At 45.4% G+C, this 16,781-nt stretch overlaps 1 protein-coding gene across 3 annotated transcripts in view; it reads left to right on the top strand.

Moving 5' to 3' along the window:
- Nucleotides 1-16,781, top strand: part of TPK1 (thiamin pyrophosphokinase 1) — a 251,943-nt gene that overhangs the window by 83,418 nt on the left and 151,744 nt on the right. The window lies entirely within an intron of this gene.

Raw genomic sequence — 16,781 nt, 5'->3', positions numbered from 1 at the left:
GTGTAAGTAGTTTTATGGAAGTAAAGAAGATGTTCCATAAGAAAATATACTTTTAGTTGATTTTCTGGTTGTAATAATATATTTGCCATGATTCTTACGTCGATACCTAGGGACTTGGCTGGCCTGAGTCTCCGGCAGGGAGTTGAGAGAAATTAACTGCCTCGCGGGAATTAAATCTTTATAATACATCTTATTAAATCCAGACCCTAACTTGCAAAACTAATTGGATACAGGTGACTGAACATGACTCCTGTCACTGTATTTTTAATTGAAAGACTTCACAGTGAAAAGAGAAGCCAGTATTCATGAGTTTTAAAAGCTAAGTGCAGTCTGTGGACCACTGCTTTGCTGCTTCTTAGTGGTTCATCTATTTAGTGTCCATGTCTACAGTGTAATTCTTATCATATGTAATAAAACAGGCATATCTCGAAAACCATCTCCAGCTGAAGACAAAGTGACATATTTGCACGTTTAGAATGGACGGAGGGCTAGTGTAGACAGTCACCGGGGGGCAGGGTCTGCAGAGGGTGGTCAGTGCTGACTTGCCGTCTGCTCTCTACTGAGGCCGACACTCCACACGTCTTTCAGGAATGCTTGTCTCTTCATCTCAACTCTGAAGATGGCCTCTCTGTTTATCGGTGTGTGTGTGTGTGTGTGTGTGTGTGTGTGTGTGTTTTTAACATTAAGAAGTCCTAAATGTTTTGTTCTTATTGTGAAAAAAATACATGACGATTTGAATATATGTTAGTGAGTTGGGAGAAACAAAAAGAAGAAAATACAAAGTATCTGCTATTTCTTACTAAGTGACAAAGAGTTGCACTGAGTCTACCTGTTGGTTCTACCCTGGGGAAGAACAGAAACATGACTAATTTTTCTTGCTAAAGTGAATGTGAGCTCAACATATGTAAACTCCATCTGGCCTGGAAAATTATCTGGGAATATGGGACACTCAATAAATTTTTGTTAATATTTGATTACAATTGCTCTGTTCTTCTTCCCATAGGTTTTGAGTGACTATGATTAATAACCCTCGTGTTTTGGATAAGGACATGACCTGGGCTCTGAGGGCGGATAGGTTCTGATTTGGATAGTGGTTCAGTGTGTACATCACCCTGAGGCAGGGCGAGGACCAGTCAGGAGAACACAGAACGGGCATCGCCAGAGACAGGTCCTAGCTTTGGCCGTGGACGTGGGACCAAGAGGAAGAAATTTTAGGAAGGCTCAGTCTTTGTACTGGATTCGCCTGCTCTTAATGGACTGTTTTCCTAATACCAGATGTCTGTTTTTAGAAATGTGGGGTAGTAAGGTGAGGCCAATACCCCCAATTTACAGCTTCAACCTGATACTGACGGAAGTCTCATGTTTATATTCTGGTGATCAAAAATTCCTGTGTGGTCTCATAACACCCCCCTCCTGCCTTCTCCCCCGCAGGTAAAACCCACGTCGATGAGAACCAGGGTGATAGAGCATGGCCCCACTTGTCAGAATAACCCCAGGCTACAGAGACGGGGAAAAAATACCAGAGAAGCAGGGTAAAATTTTCTAGGAAAATGTTAGGGAGCAGATTTTTGTTCTCACTTATTTATCATCGATAGGCATTGGAGGGTTGTTTTGATTTTCCAGTGATGATTCTATTGATACTATATTAGATCAGGAAAGTGCAAATTGTCCACACCAAAGAATATTGATAGGTGTTTATTTGTGTGTACCTGGTAAATCATGATGATTCTGGGAGGGTTAAGTCCCCCCCCGCCCCAGCCTGCATTGTTCTCCTCCTGTGCCTGTTATTCCGGGCTCTGCACCTGAACGTTGAGCAGCTCGCTGCATCGCTGCTGGCCGGCGCCTGCCGCAGCAGGCAATACTACGAACACACACACACAGAGAAGTGGAACCATTTCGATGCTGTAGCTCAGTGACTTCACAAAGGGGAGCACGTGAGTGTCACCAGTCCTGAGAGAAACAACGAGAGTGTCACCAGCACTGCAGACCCCCTCACCCTCCCTGCCGTGGCCGTCTCCCCTGACATATTAATGTGAGATTCATTTTGCCTGTTTTGGGACTTTATAAAATAGAATCGTAACATATTGAATTTTGAGCGTATGGACGTTTTGCGGGAACAGAGGACCGTAGCTCTCTGAACCTGCAAGGTCAGGGAAGGTTGTCGCAGGTTCTCCTAGAGCTGCGTCTGCCTGGTGCGGCCGGGGGGGCGTGGCGTCGCGGAGAAGGGGGGCGGCCCAGAGGCACACAAGCCACGAAGCCGGACACAGGGCAAGGAGTTTGGCAATACGGGAGAAATCCTTTATAGTGATCATTTTTTTTAAAAAAAGAATGCCTTTCAAGCGAGGTAAACATTTGTAAACCTCATTCTATGAGAAAGTTAAGGTAAATTGACCTAAATAAAAAATAAATAAAAAAATTAAAGAGATTTAGAATGAGACAGGATCTGTTTAGAATAATCCAGGGGCAGAAATAAGAATGTATCATTTAACTTGATTGATTGATTGATTGATTCATTTATGCAAGCATTTATTAAATCCCTTCCATAGTTAGACGCTTTGATAGTTACTAGATACAATACAGTTTCTGCCCTCAAGAAACTTACAGTGTAATAGAGGTAAAGAGGAAATTAGTGTTCAATGTGATCGATTATAAAGTACATAAGGAGAAAATTCTAGGTCCGCATGATAGGTTCCGTGACAAAGGGAGTCATGGGGGATGGGCAGTTAATCCAGAATGAGGGGGAGTTTGTCTTTGTGTCCTGGATACAATCTAAACTCATGACCTTGAGAATCAGGGTTGGGCTTTATTTTCCAGCCATGCCCGGTTTGCTCCCTGCCTCCTCCCAGACCCTCCTCAGGCTGATCGTCAGTTATACACGGGCACCGCCGGTAATCCATCCCTGCGGCGGCCATCCATTCTGCCCAGTCAGTGCTCACAGTCCCGTGCCGCACCGCCCCAGGTGGTTTGAGGAGCACCTCCTGGCATTTCCTGTAGAGCCCTGGCCCTGAAGCCTGCTCCCCGAGGGCCCCTTCGAGCTGATGGGAGGTGGTACCTCTCACACTGTACTAACACTTGTAAATCACAGCGTTAGGCTCCTGTCACCTTGATGTAGAACTGCAAAGACTTGTATCCCCGAGTGGGTTGTGAATTTCTGGTCATCTGTGGTCCCTTAACTTTGCGCATCACTTTATAATTATTTACCTTCTCATTTTACCTTGTGATGTAACTATGTGTAGGGGTATCTGAGCTCTGGGTGGTGAACTCCTGCAAGGCAACGATCGTAATTAATCTTCCTAACATGCCTCATCGTATCTGGAACTCTAATGAGCGTCAAGAAGTTATTGAATTGGTGATTTTTTTCATTGATACCTTAGCAAAAATGTCACAAAGACTTAGCTTTTCTTCCCAGCCAGGGATTTCTAAGGTATAATGTCAGCTATTGGAAGTACCTTGAGGTAAAGAAGAAAATTTGGATAATTATATATCTTATTAGTATGTAAAAAGCACAACATGTTATATCTAAAAGGATGACACGTTTTGTCTGAAATCATACATAGGACAAGCCCACTTCGTTTCTGGTGTCGCTGCGTTCTAATTGCTGTCTAAATGAGCCTCTTACCACGGAACCGAGAGTCTTGCTTTTGAAGTCGGTGGTATTTTTAGAGCAACGTGAATATCAGTGCTGAGTGTGAGTGTTGTTTTTTCTTTTAATTGTAACTCAGAGACTCTTAAATTCATCAGCGTAAACAGTCTAAGACACAGCTATGAATTCGGTGTCATCAGTGCCTAGGAGTTTGAAATGGGAGTGAATGTTGTTCTCAGGTCAGTTTTCATGGGGTAATTGATGGATAGCGTTTCTTAAGTGTGGGGTCCTCCAAGAGATTATATAAACATGGCTCTAGTTCGCTTTTGTGTTAATTTAAAGATTGGCTCCCAGCACCGGCTCCCTCAGTTCACAGAGATGACCACTCACCAAGCACGTGGCCACGTGGTGGGCTGAGGCAGGCCTGTGGCGCCCAGACGGAACGCACGATCCATTCTTGGCTTCCTATTCCTCCACTAACGTTCCCACAGAGAAGATTCCACGTGTTCTAGCTTCATATAGTCTTGTAACCACTTTTCAGAGTGATCACATGGGATCACTCTGCCTTTTGAAACTCTACGACGAACTGTGGTCCCCCTAAACCAGTTTCACGATGTAACTGAAATAGCCGTATAATGTGGGCGGCTGACTGTTAAATCCAGCTTCCAGAGACTCGGTCCACGTGCCTGACGCAGGCATCTGGCAGCAGGACTCGGGTGCCCGCTGGAGACATCAGTGCCTTGTGTGTGGGTCTGCACGAGGAGCTCGGAGCGGCTCGGTCTCTGTCCATCGGTCGCAGGGCAGCGGCTCCCAGGGTGGGAAGGGGCAGTGAGAGGCCCCGCCCCACTCGCTAGCTGGTCAGGGCGCAAATCTGGTTCCGTGACCTGAGTCCCTTGAGATGCTGGCAGGGAGCTTCCCTTCCTGGGGCTGCAGTTCCTCATCTCTGATGTTTCCAGGGGAGATCGCTGCCTTGTGAAGTCTTCAGAGAGTCGTGATGAGGGAGCGGATTCTCTGAGCTGGTTGTAAGAGATTTGGAGAAGTGGGTGGATGGAGGGTGGCGTTTCAAAGCTGTAGCATGATGAACAATAGACTAGTCAAATATGCATAGGATGCCATTTCCGGCAAGAGCTGTAAATATTCTTGTCACAGTTAACACTCTGCTTGCAGTGATTGTACAAGTTCTTAGAAAGGTTGTAAGCACTGTGCCTATTGTGGTTGGGACGAAGGAATGGAGTGTTAATGGCTTATCTTATTCTTTCTTGGTTTTTAATTAGCTGGCTCAGGTAGACTTTCATACAGTACAGTGCACCCATTTTTAAGCCTGCAGCTCGGTTAGTTTGAAGTGGTATCCAGTTGTGTGCACCATCACAGTCAGGCTACAGTGTGTCCATCATCCCAGAAAGTTCCTTCCTGTCCCTTTGCAGTCAGTCGGCAGTCAGTCCCCAACTCCCATCCCCCTCAGCCTTCTTGAATGCCATATAGATTGTTGTCTTCTGTGTCTGACTTTTGTCACTTACCAGATGCTTTTGAGATTCATCCATGTTCTTGAACCAGGAATGTGTTCCTTATCAGTGCTGAGCAGTGTCCCCTATTTGGTGCATGATAGTTTTGTTTGCTTATTCAGTGCACTTGGTAGATGATTCTTAAGAATTACCCTTTTGCCCGTCGTGTGGCTCAGTGGTTGGGCGTCAACCTATGCACCAGGAGGTGGGCCCGGTCCCCAGCTGGGGGGCATGCAGGAGGCAGCCAGTCGATGTTCTCTCTCATTGATGTTTCTGTCTCTCCCTCTCCCTTCCTCTCTCTCGTAAAGCAATAAAGAAAATAATTTTTTTTTTAAATTGCCCTTTTACTTGGAACCTGTTATTTATTTTTTTCACATGCTTCTTTGGGAGGAATATTAGTTCTTTTAGTTAGAAACCCCCACCCCCACCCAAAGAATCAGAGTTGTCACTTGAGCCCTAGAGGTTATACAAATAGTGGTAGAAGCTCATATGTAAGGCCTATATTTGCTGTATCTTAGTGACAGTTCTGCATACACTTGCTCAGTACTGTTAGGAATGAGTTGGTGTTCAGTGTCTGAGCAGACATTGTGATCTTGATGACCTCCAATATATGTGGTGACATTTCAGTCTACCCGTGACTATAGTTTTCTCAGTAATTAGATTTAACTAATGTTCAAGCATCTAATGGCATAGTGTAAAAAAAAAAAAAGTACTTTCAGTATGCTTTAAAGTGCAGAGGTGGACTCTTTAGGGGCCATGTTTTTTTGGTCACATTTTTGGGCTGATAGTCAATATATTATTTGATTGCTGTGTTAAAAAGTAAATATTGAGATATATATGTATACATGTGTATATAATTGTGTTTTTAACTAATTTTTCATGTATGTGTAAGTGAACGCACATACAGGCATGCTTGCATGTGCACATTCACACACTCACATTCACACACACACGTGACATTCTTTTGAATTAATAAAGCTATTGTAGTAATTGTAACCTGATGTCTGTAACTGGAAACCTACTTTTACCCACCCCTTATGTGAGGGAAACAAATGTCGACTTTGCTTAAAGAAAACCAAGTGTTTGATTTTAGCTTGACTTGTATAAGCTGACCCTTAAGCAATACTTAGTCACTTGCTTCAGCCAGTTTCTATTAAAAAGGATTTATGCAATGAAATTACTAAAGTCTGTAAGGTCAACATTATTGAGTCTTTAAATCAAAATGATGGAAGGTAAAAATGATTAGCCCATTTAAAAGAAAATTTATACCAGGAGTCTTGGTATTAAAGAACTCTACACAATCAACGGTGAGGACATATTTATCTTGGGTTATTGATTGGAATAGGTCAGTGATATATGGTGATCTATTTTAGTCTGTTGGTTATCAAACGCTGTAAATCAGAGATCTCGAAGTTCCCCAGGCGTAGCTCTGAATCGGTCCATGGTACTGGGGAGGAATGTGTATGCAAAGATGCTGTGTTGGTCAGATCAGGCATGAAGTCCAAATCAGTGTTCAGTGTGAGATCATTTTAAGCAGCTGCAGGAAGTCAGTTTACAGCTAAATTTAATCCGAGGCATGGTTCTTCATGGCTAGCCTGTTTCTAAAGTATGTCTGTGACAAAACCCTCTTCCTCCTACACTGTGAACGAGGTCTTCAGAAGTAAATTACCTGCAGAGGAGTTTTCAGAGAAACCTGGGTCATCTGTCAAAAGTTTTGAGTAACACATGGCCCCTTTAATTGTACTTATTTTTTTTAAATACAATTTAATTGTTTTAGCGTTTGTTAATATGCTTTAGGGGCTGTGTTTTTTTGGTCACATTTTTGGGCTGATAGTCAATTATTATTTGATCTGTGTTAAAAAGTAAATATTGAGATATATATGCACACATGTGTATATAATTGTGTTTTTAACTAATTTTTCATGTATGTTTAAGTGAACATACAGGCATGCTTGCATGTGCACACACACACTCACATTCACACACTCACATTCACACACACATTCACACACACATTCACACTTTCACACACATTCACACACACACACACACACACACACACACCCCTAGATACTTCCTGCATGGTTTTCTTATCATTAAAATTTTGGGTTTGTATCATTGGGTCGAGAGTAAGCAGAACGGCTCCGGCGACAAGATGGGGTATGTGGTTTGCTGACACATTGTGGGACGTGAACTTTGAGTCGAAAGGAGGTGGTGCCTGAGCCAGTTGCGGCCTCTCTGCTGTGCGGGCTCACGTGACAGCTGGGTTCCGTCTAAGCAGCGGCCAGTCCATCAATCCCACGGGTAAGGAGCCAGATGGCATGACACCAAGAGGAGCTCCGGACCAGCCCCTGCAGCTCTGGGTTAGGGGTCTGAGAGTCGAGACTGTTCCCTGAGGACTTCGGTGTTCCCTCGGTAGCCAGAGAGCTCAAGAACGTGCTGAAATAGTCCAGAAAGGTCTTTAAGTACAACAGAAAACACTTGGCCACCCTCAGAAAGAACCATTGTGTGTGTATGTGTATGTATGTGTACATGTCTATGCATGTGTGAATATATGTATGTGTATATATTCAATGCTTAGCTCTGGGCATTATATGTCCTAGAAGTACAAGAGAGCCAGGGAAAGTCAGGGGAAGGGGGCTTGAACGATGAGCAAGAGGACATTAATCTTTCAATGAAAGGAGCTGGAATAAAAAAATCACAGATATTAAAAATGTTGACTTGTTCTCTAAACTATGATTTAGAATCACAATGAACACTCAAGACTCACTCCCTGCTGATTTCTGTAAACACAGGTAGCGACAGTCAGATGCAAATACAAAGACCAACAAAACCGAGAAGTGCGCACAGACACCCACCCACAGGCCTCCCTGGCTGCCAGCGCTGTGCCCGTGCCCAGGACAGGCTGCTGCTGATCACTGTCCTCCGTCCTTGCCCTCACATGCTCCCTCCTGACCCGACACTCTCCGTGATGTCGAACGCCCCGGGTGATGAGCCTTCACCCCCTTTCTTACCGACAGCGAAAGGGAACGGAATGGTTTTCTGCATGCATGCCAGTGATAAAAGTACCTCTCATGCAGTCTGAGAAATTTAATAACACTCCTCTTACATTTTTAAACAGTATATAGTGTATACTTCCTTAGTTTTATGAAAGCTTGTTAATCAAAACATCTTGTATATTTTCCCTGACTTCCTGTTACCATGAAAAAATTTTTCTAAGTAAATTCTTTTAAATCCCACTCTTATGACTCATGATTTTCCTGGGCAGGGGTGGTTGTAATTTGTTTAGGTATCTTTTAAAAAAATTGTTACCCTTAGCCCTGGCCAGTTTGGCTCAGCAGTTGGAGCGTTGGCCTGCGGACCAGAGAGTCCCCAGTTCAGTTCCCGCCAGGGGCACACACCAAAAAAAAAAGAAAAAAGAAAAAAAAAATTGTTATTCTCAATGAAGTAGGATCAGACACGTTTACATTATACAACACAAGACTCTCTTTCCTTGAACCCAAATCTTTGTGACCACTGAGTAAGATAATTTCTTTTCTGATTTGTAATATGTAAAAATATCAAAGTGCAGCTTTGCTTTAAGAACATAATAAGATAACATTTTACAAGATTTCCTTGATTTGTCCTTTCAAGATAAAATTTCTTCAGATTTGGTTATATTATTTAAAAATGTTAAGACAGAAAAAGATGTTTTCTGACTTGAAGCATAGTACTTAAAAAGGTGACCGAAGCTTAAATGCTCAGGACACATTTTTCTGCGTCCGGCTGTCGTCATGTTCCTCATGCAGATGCGCTCCGTCATCACGGGCCTCTCCGCAGGCTCCAGTGCGGCCCGCACGCTGTCCACGAGCAGGTCATCGGCTCCTGGAGAGCAGTTCCCCGCGCCGGGAAGGGAAACGGTGCAGCGTCTGTCCCTGGAGCGTTGATCGGCCAGCGGCAGGAGCACTGTCACGTCATCGTGTTGTCTCCTGGTGCTAGTCCGGTGAGAGGGCTTTCCCGGGGAGCTCCTGCCACGTGGCCTGTGTTCCCCGAAGTGGGAGGAAGAGGGGATGCCACGCGTTGCACTGATGCGTCTAATGCTGTCCATGGGATGGAGCCAGTGAGCGTACAGGTGGCAGAGGCCACCAAAGCCAGAGCTGTTGGACGTGTCTGAGCCACACTGTCCTTATTTGCTCATTTTTAACAAAACAGTGTTCAAGTAATTTGTCATCTAATCATAATTACGAAGAATAACAGTACAAAAATAAATTGAATGAATCAAGTCTATCTTCTTTAGTCTTTATGTCTGTTTGTTTTTACTTATGTATTCCTTGGGATGCAGCAGGGAACAACATGCCTGAGTTCACGGAACTTTCATAAAAATAGGTAATAAGTCAGATGCCTAATTAAAATACAAAGTACATACATCACTGGTGACCAGGACAATAAAGCAGGAGGAGGGGGAGCAGATAAAGGGAGGGGACGCCGCCTTGAGCAGGTGACTCGTGCGTCACGACCTGTGGGAGGTGGAGCAGGAAGCCGCTGGCCCTGCAGAGGGCGGGCCTCCCCCCAAATGCCCCGCCGAGCCCCGAGCCCCGAGCCCCGAGCCCCGCACAGCTGGCTTTGCCTGCTCAGCGGCCGGCCCACGCTTGGCGGTTTTGAACCAGGACTTGTGATTTACAGGCCCGAGGGACGCGAGGCAGAGGGCAGGTGGACACGTTTGCTGACGACGCCAGCAGGTAGACAGGCTGCCTGTAAGCTGGGCCACCTGACCACCCTCCATCCTTCAGCCTCGCTGCCTCAGGCTTGCCATCACCGTTGTCATGGCAACCTGGGAGGGTCCAGGAGAGCAGAGGGAGGGCTGCCACCCCATCGGATGTTTCTCCTGCGTCATATTGTTGATCCCAGCAAGGCATAAGGTGAATGCAATTCGGGTGGTGGGGAATAGACTTGTATTAGCACCTCCTGATGGAAGGATCTGGAAAGTCACACTGTGAAAGAGTATGGATGGGAAGGAGTGTGGATAACTTTGCAAATAATCTATCACACGTAGAGAGAATGAGGGGCAACTTACTAGGGAGAGAGGTGGGGGAGGTAACGGTGGATCTCGTGGGCCATGTGGGGAACACCAAGGGTACCCCGAAAGGGAAAGCGCCAAGGGTTTGAGCAGAGGAGAGAATCCAGGGTGTTACTGAAGTTGTAACGTGGGCGAAGGTAAGAAAGAGCCAGATTCCGAATGCGCCCCAAAAGAAGAGTCTGTGGAGCTTGCCGACCGATGAGTCACGATGGGGAAGCAGGAGTCAGGGATGACGTCCAGGGTTTGGGCGTGCACAGCTGTCCATGAGACGGGACTCTGTGCGAGGAGAGAGCCAGTGGTGCAGGTGCAGTCTGAGTCGCTCATTAAGGACATCTGAGGTGAGGAGTTTGTAGAATATGAGTCTGGAGTTCCCAGGAGACATGAGCTTTAGAACTGTCCCTTTACAGAGGGCATTTAAGGCTGTGCAGCTCAGTAAGACAACCTAGTAAGTGCAGACAGAGAGGAGAGGGCCAGGGACTGAGCTCCGGGCACTCTGTCGTTAAAAAGTCCAAGTGGAGTGTAGGAACTGCCAAGTAGACAGCCCAGTAACCAGAGAGTTACAGGGAAACCGGGAAAACATACTCCTTTAATCAAGCGAAGGAGAGTCAAGAAATAAAGAGTGATCAATTGTGTTAAGTGCTTCTGATGGATAAAATAACAGGGGAGAAGTGACCATTAGATGGAGCAATATGGCAATATGTGGTCTTTGGAGACTGAGAATGTGAAAGCTATGTACATATATAATTATAGAAATATATATATGATGTTTAATGATTATACCAATACATAGAAGATGCTTAAATGTCTTCTCTTTTGTATGATATCTTGTGTCTGTCCCTTTTTTATTTTGTTTCCATTTGAATAAACTATTGATGTCAATTCTCTCGAGCAAAGATAGTCACTCTTTGTATTTCTCTTCAGTGTTTTCTGTTATGCCTTTTACTTTTATTAATGGTATTCGTCACCTAGGCGTTTTATGGTTCAAGGTGACCTACCCCTAAGCCATTATCATCTGATAGATTTTTCCCCGTAAGACAGAATTATTAAGTACTGCAGAGATCTTCCCAGCTCCGGACCCGTCTGCTAAGGTCATGGTTCACACCACACATCCATGTAGAACGGATACAATCCGCAAGATAAAAACAGAAACTAGCAAGGACAGGAAATCCAGTCTGTGCTTTGGCAGGACAGCAGATGCCTTAAGAAATTCTTTTATTGTCATTTTCTTAGGTAAGGTTTTAGTTCCTGCTATGGGGGGAGCGTTGGGGGAAAGAAGGATTTAGAACACTGGCAGCAGACTGGTGAGCTAGGCCGCTTATTGCTCTAGGCTCCGGATCGCTTGGGAGGAGCAACAGCCTCACGGTGGCCCTCGTGGCGGTGAGCTGTCTTCCTGAACGCCGTGTGTCGTGCCTCGCTGACCGCAGAGAGCAGCATGGAGCAGACACCTCACCGGAGCAAGTCCTTGTCTGTGAGCTGACCTTGTACACTTGTTAAGGTGAAGAACTGGCATGACCCGGGTATGTGCTGTGGGTCTCTCTTGTGTTTGTCAATAAGAAAAGATGCAACGTTCCACTCCACACTGTTAGGCTTAGCATAGTTCACAATATCCACAGGATGCCTGACACCATCCCCCTCACCGCCTCCTTCTGGGAAAATAGCCCCATAGTGACAGTCTCCTCATCCCTTATCAATGGAAACAGCTTTTATTTGTTTTTTTAATGTTTTTTCAATCCTCACCCGAGGACATTTTTCCATTTTTTGTTCAGATAGAGTGGGAGGGAGAGAGAGAAACATCGACGTGAAAGAGACATTGAGTGGCTCCCACCCACATGACCCAACCAGGGCCGGGGACAATCTGCACCCGAGGTACGTGCCCTTAGCGGGAACCGAACCCAGGTCTCTCCGGACCGCAGGCCGACGCTCTAACCGCTGAGCCAAACCGGCCAGGGCTATAAACAGCTTTTATTCATTCACTTTCACTCTTTCTTTCATGCTTATACAGGTATTTAAGTATCTTTTGACACCTTTATTATGTTTAGAGACTTATGAAAACAGTTGAACTCATTATCTATAAACACAGTCAAAATGTGGTAGTGCCTTTTTTACTTATTACATTTTTCTTTTGCTGTTTTTATCCCTTAATTACGTAAGGCAGTTTTACACAGAATGTTAGCCCAAACACTTGAGTGATTAATTCCTACCTTCTTTAGACCGTGTGCCATTACTTTCTTGTATTTCTAGTTATAGCCTTTTAACAGTGTTCTGTATGTCCACCTAACATAGTTCTTTAATCAAAATTTCTTTCATCAAAATCCTATCCTTCCTCAGCAACTAGCACAAACGTTTCTTTTTTTCTGCCTCAGTGATACCTTTCTAAAATATACAGTTTGACCAGATTAGCACGGATTAGCAGGGGGATCATGCATTTCTGTGGAGAACTTTCTCCATGAGAAACTCATTGCGTTTCATGCATTCGTATCTGTGAGAGGCTGTTAAAGAACAAAGACTGGGCTGCCTGTGTTTGGATTTCGGTTCTAACTCTTGTTACCCTGTAGACTCGGGTAAGATTCTTAGTGTAGTAACAACTGCTCTTCTAACCGGCAGCTTAGATCATGTTCTCTGTGTGCCAGGCATTCCTGAAGTGCTCACATACACCAGCTCTTAACCCTCACACCCTCTCCAGATTGTCCTTTTACACACGAAGGAACGAGGCTGAGAAAGGTGAAATGATTCGGACAAGCCAGGGAGTAGGGAGACAGGCCTCGTAGTAATTTCTTAATAAAGGTTTCTTTGCTCATTCTTCTTTTCCACTCTCCTCCTCCCCTTCCTCCTCTCTCCTGGCCTTTCCCTTCCTTTCACCATCTCCACCTCCTCCTCTCTCCTTCCCTCTTCCTCCTTCCTCCCTTCCTTCCCATGCTCCCCCGCCCTCTTCCCTCTCTCCTGCTCTCTTCTCTTTCCTTCACCCTTCATCCCTCCCCAGCCTCCTCCTCCTCTTCCCCGCTCAGCTGTTTCATTGTCAGCCTCTGTGTGCTGGGTGCTCTGGAAACACCAACATCAGTCCGAGGTCCTTTCCGAAGAACCTACAGTGCAGTAGGAGCTAAAAGACATTTGCAGAATTGCCTAGCATGTCATGGAAAGTTCTAGATTTAGTGCTATAGACGTTCTAAGGGATCGATGTTTTTTTCTGTGGGAGCAAGGAAGGCCCTGCGGAGGGCTCTGCCTCCTCACCGCTATCAGGAAATGACTTAGGAAAGAGCAGTTGAGTTCTAGCACATCCTGTTCAGGCATGCTCTCTAAATGCATCAGCCTCCCTCTTGATCCCTGCAGGTAACAGTGCTTACATCTCATTCACTAATGTCAGCCCTTTTTGAACTCGTATTTCGTCTAGTGTGCGTGGCAAGTGCTGTAAGACCCGATGTAAATATCAGGGAGCCTATACTGTTTACGGAGCATTTGGAACTGCCTTCGGTGGTAATGAGCCCGTGCCAGTGCACGGAGGGTGCCAGGAAGGGGGTGCTGGTCTGATCTACGCCAGCAGGGGACAGAAATGCTGTCAGCGGTGACACAAATCCACATGCCCTTAGCTGCTATGCGTAGTCAGTCCCCACCAAGTTCTGAAAAGTGATCTTCCCGTGTTAACTGTCTTTTATGTCATAACATAGTTCTTCTATGTCTGTGCAGTGTCATCCTTGATACCTAGGTACCTCCTCAGGATGCCTGGTACCATGGCAACAGGTGCCTCAGGAAGTGAGAGATGGGCTTCTAAGGGCGGGTCCGAAAGTACATTTCAGGAAGTTTCCAAACCAGGGCAGTGTTTGATGAAAGTTATCGTCTGTGTACCAGGCGTATTTTGCACATGAGTCTCCTTAGAAATCAGCGTCCTGGCTCATTTCTAATGCGTAAATGTCGTAGTAGAGAAAAGTATGATACAAGTTAGCCGAAGTTAGTTGTCTTTCATCTACAGTCTTTTTCCTGTTAATGTTTCATATGAAAACACAAGTGAATTTACATGATCGCTTTTCTGCATTATTCACAGTGTAAGTTAAAGAGAGATCTCACTCTCTTTAAAGTGATATATTGTAAGAGGACATTTAGCTGCCTGTGTGGGTGAGTTTTTATTTTTCATTTTTATTGTCAAAATCAGTATCGTATTTGGGAACCGCCAAATGGATTCTGGACATCGGAGGGACCGCAGTTTGCAGAGCCATAGAGTCAGTCTTACAGGAGGTGTGGGGTTCAGCCGCACAAACCCGAGTCCTGGGTTTAAATGTCCGCCTCGCCGTGGAAGGAGGTCGGGTACTGGCCAGGCAGACAAATCGCACTTGGCTTCTTGGACCTCAGCTCCTCACGAAGGACGACGAGGATGTTGGAGGGTGACGCGTTCAGACCCTCCAGCACTGCCTCAGTCCTTGTGGGCTGCTGTAGAGAGTACCGTCGACTGAGAGGCTTATGAACAGCAGCACTCACTTCTCACCGTTCTGGAAGTTGGGATGTCGAGGTCAAGGAGCCAATGCATCCTGTGTCAGGTGAGGGCCCGCCTCCCGGGGCACGGACCGCGGTCCTCCCGTGTCCTCAGCTGTTTCGTCAGGGCACTAATCCCGTTCGTGAGGGTTGTACCCGCCTGCCCTGACCACCTCCCGAATGCTGTACCTGGAGTAACATCACAGTAGGGTTAGGGTTTCGGCGTAGGAATGGGGGGAGGGCACAGACCTGCAGACCACAGGGAGCACGCTATCCTGTGACCCATACGAGGTGTCATCTGGTTCTGGTTGAATATTGGTAGGTGGAGGCATTTTATAGAAACCAGAAAAGAGCAGTAAATGTTTGCGACAGGAGAAGAAAAGAACTCATAGTCTGTTTTCAGTCCTAATGGGGTAGGATGTAAGGTTTCACCTTAGTAAGTATGCGATGAAATTGAAAGTAAGAGATGGATGGCAAGGGCATTTTGAGGAGAGACGTGCATGGGAAATGCTGAAACCAGCAAAGCCATTTAGAAACCTAGGTGCTTTGCTCCCCCATCCCGCCTCATTCTGGAGTAAACCTTTGTCCTGGCGTGGGGTCGATGTTTAGCAAATATTTCTGGAATCAATTAATATAAAACTTTTCTTAATGACCCCAAATTGAAACAAGTAGTCCCTGTTGGCTAACAGAAAATACAGACTGAGCAGCCGGTGCTGCACAGCCGGAGCGGAGCCTCCTCTCCCGTCTGTCCCAGGAAGACGCAGCCCAGGAAGAGCGGGTCCCGCCCAGGTGGCTTGGACCAGGTCAGAGCAGCGACTCCGACCTTTCCCACGGCACGGCGCACACGCTCACCATAAAGCTCTGCGGAACACCAGAGTACGCTGTTTCTGCCGGTCTGACCGAAAAACAGCTAGGATTTTGAGTCATTCACATGAGACAGGTGTTGGCTGTTGTCATTTTTTAATTTTATCTGACAATCTACGGGAAAAGGGGTCAGTGCCCCGGACTAAATAGTCAGGTGTTGCCTGTTTTAAACATTCTTGCAGCTCACCAGTTGAAAATCGCTGGGTTAGACCTAAGAAGTAGTATTTCCAATTGAGTTAAGAACTTGAAAACATGCAAAAAAACAAAACAAAACAATGTTTGTATTGGGTTTTTCATGTTTTTCATATTCCGCATCAGTAAAAGTTTTTCTCAGACCCAGATAGTCTCCTGTAGGTTGGCTTTTATGAGCTAGAGATGTCTCCAAGTTTGGGGCTTTATCTGTTTCTAATGTAACACCCAGGGAGATAACGTCCCCATCTCCCTTTAACAAGAAACCTGGACCATTGTGTGACAACTTGGACCTCTTGAGAAGACAGACAGAAGTTTCATTATTCTTTCGAATTCAAACAATTAACTAGATAAATGGCTGCAGATCTCATGTCGCGGCAGGTGCACAGTAGAAATTTCTGGAAGACATGAATGCAAACAGTCCCTTCTTTTCCTCGTCTACCTCTAGGGGCCCTGGAGGCTAGAGCTGTTTGCAGGAGCCTGAGAACTCTAGGAACGTTTTGTGTTTTCATAATTAGGTGTTTTAGGTGGGAAAGAGTTCTACCAGGTTGTGTGGTGTGTTATGTAAAAAACATAGAGTGGCTTATATAGACAGAGGAAGGCAACATCTCTGAAATGAGTTCTGAGAAAATATAAATGGTGGAGGAGAGAAATAAGATCAGTGTGATAGAATTAGAAACATCCACTTTTGGGAAGCCTCTCTCTGTATTTAGTAACTGTGACGTTTGTAGTATTTCACACTATCGAGAAGATCCTGTTTCTAGAAATACACCAAGAGGGTATTTGAGAAGAGTCTTTGAACCGACTCCTGCTCTGAAAAGAATCCCCCCCCCCCATCATTTGTTCCGTTCAAATGTGTTGAGCGTCTGAACTTCCGCGAGAGCATGCTACTGAAGGTTGGGATATATGCAGAAGGTCATATACAAAAGTGAGTCTGTTTTAGGGTTGTTGACCTGGTGTTTTGAGAAACAATGATCTTCTTTTATCTTGGGTGTTTCTGAAGCTTGATGAAGACTGGCAGTGTGACTGAGTTGGTGCATGAGTTGGTTGTGTTCGGTCCCCCCGTCACACCACATTGTCACCAGAATGTGAGTGTGGCATCCCATTCTCTGTAAAATTAGATTGT

Source organism: Molossus molossus, unplaced genomic scaffold, assembly GCF_014108415.1.
Source record: "Molossus molossus isolate mMolMol1 unplaced genomic scaffold, mMolMol1.p scaffold_m16_p_7, whole genome shotgun sequence".
NCBI classification, from domain to species: domain Eukaryota; kingdom Metazoa; phylum Chordata; class Mammalia; order Chiroptera; family Molossidae; genus Molossus; species Molossus molossus.
The sequence above is the reverse complement of the archived record's forward strand: the minus strand, read 5'-3'. Positions and strand labels throughout refer to the sequence as shown.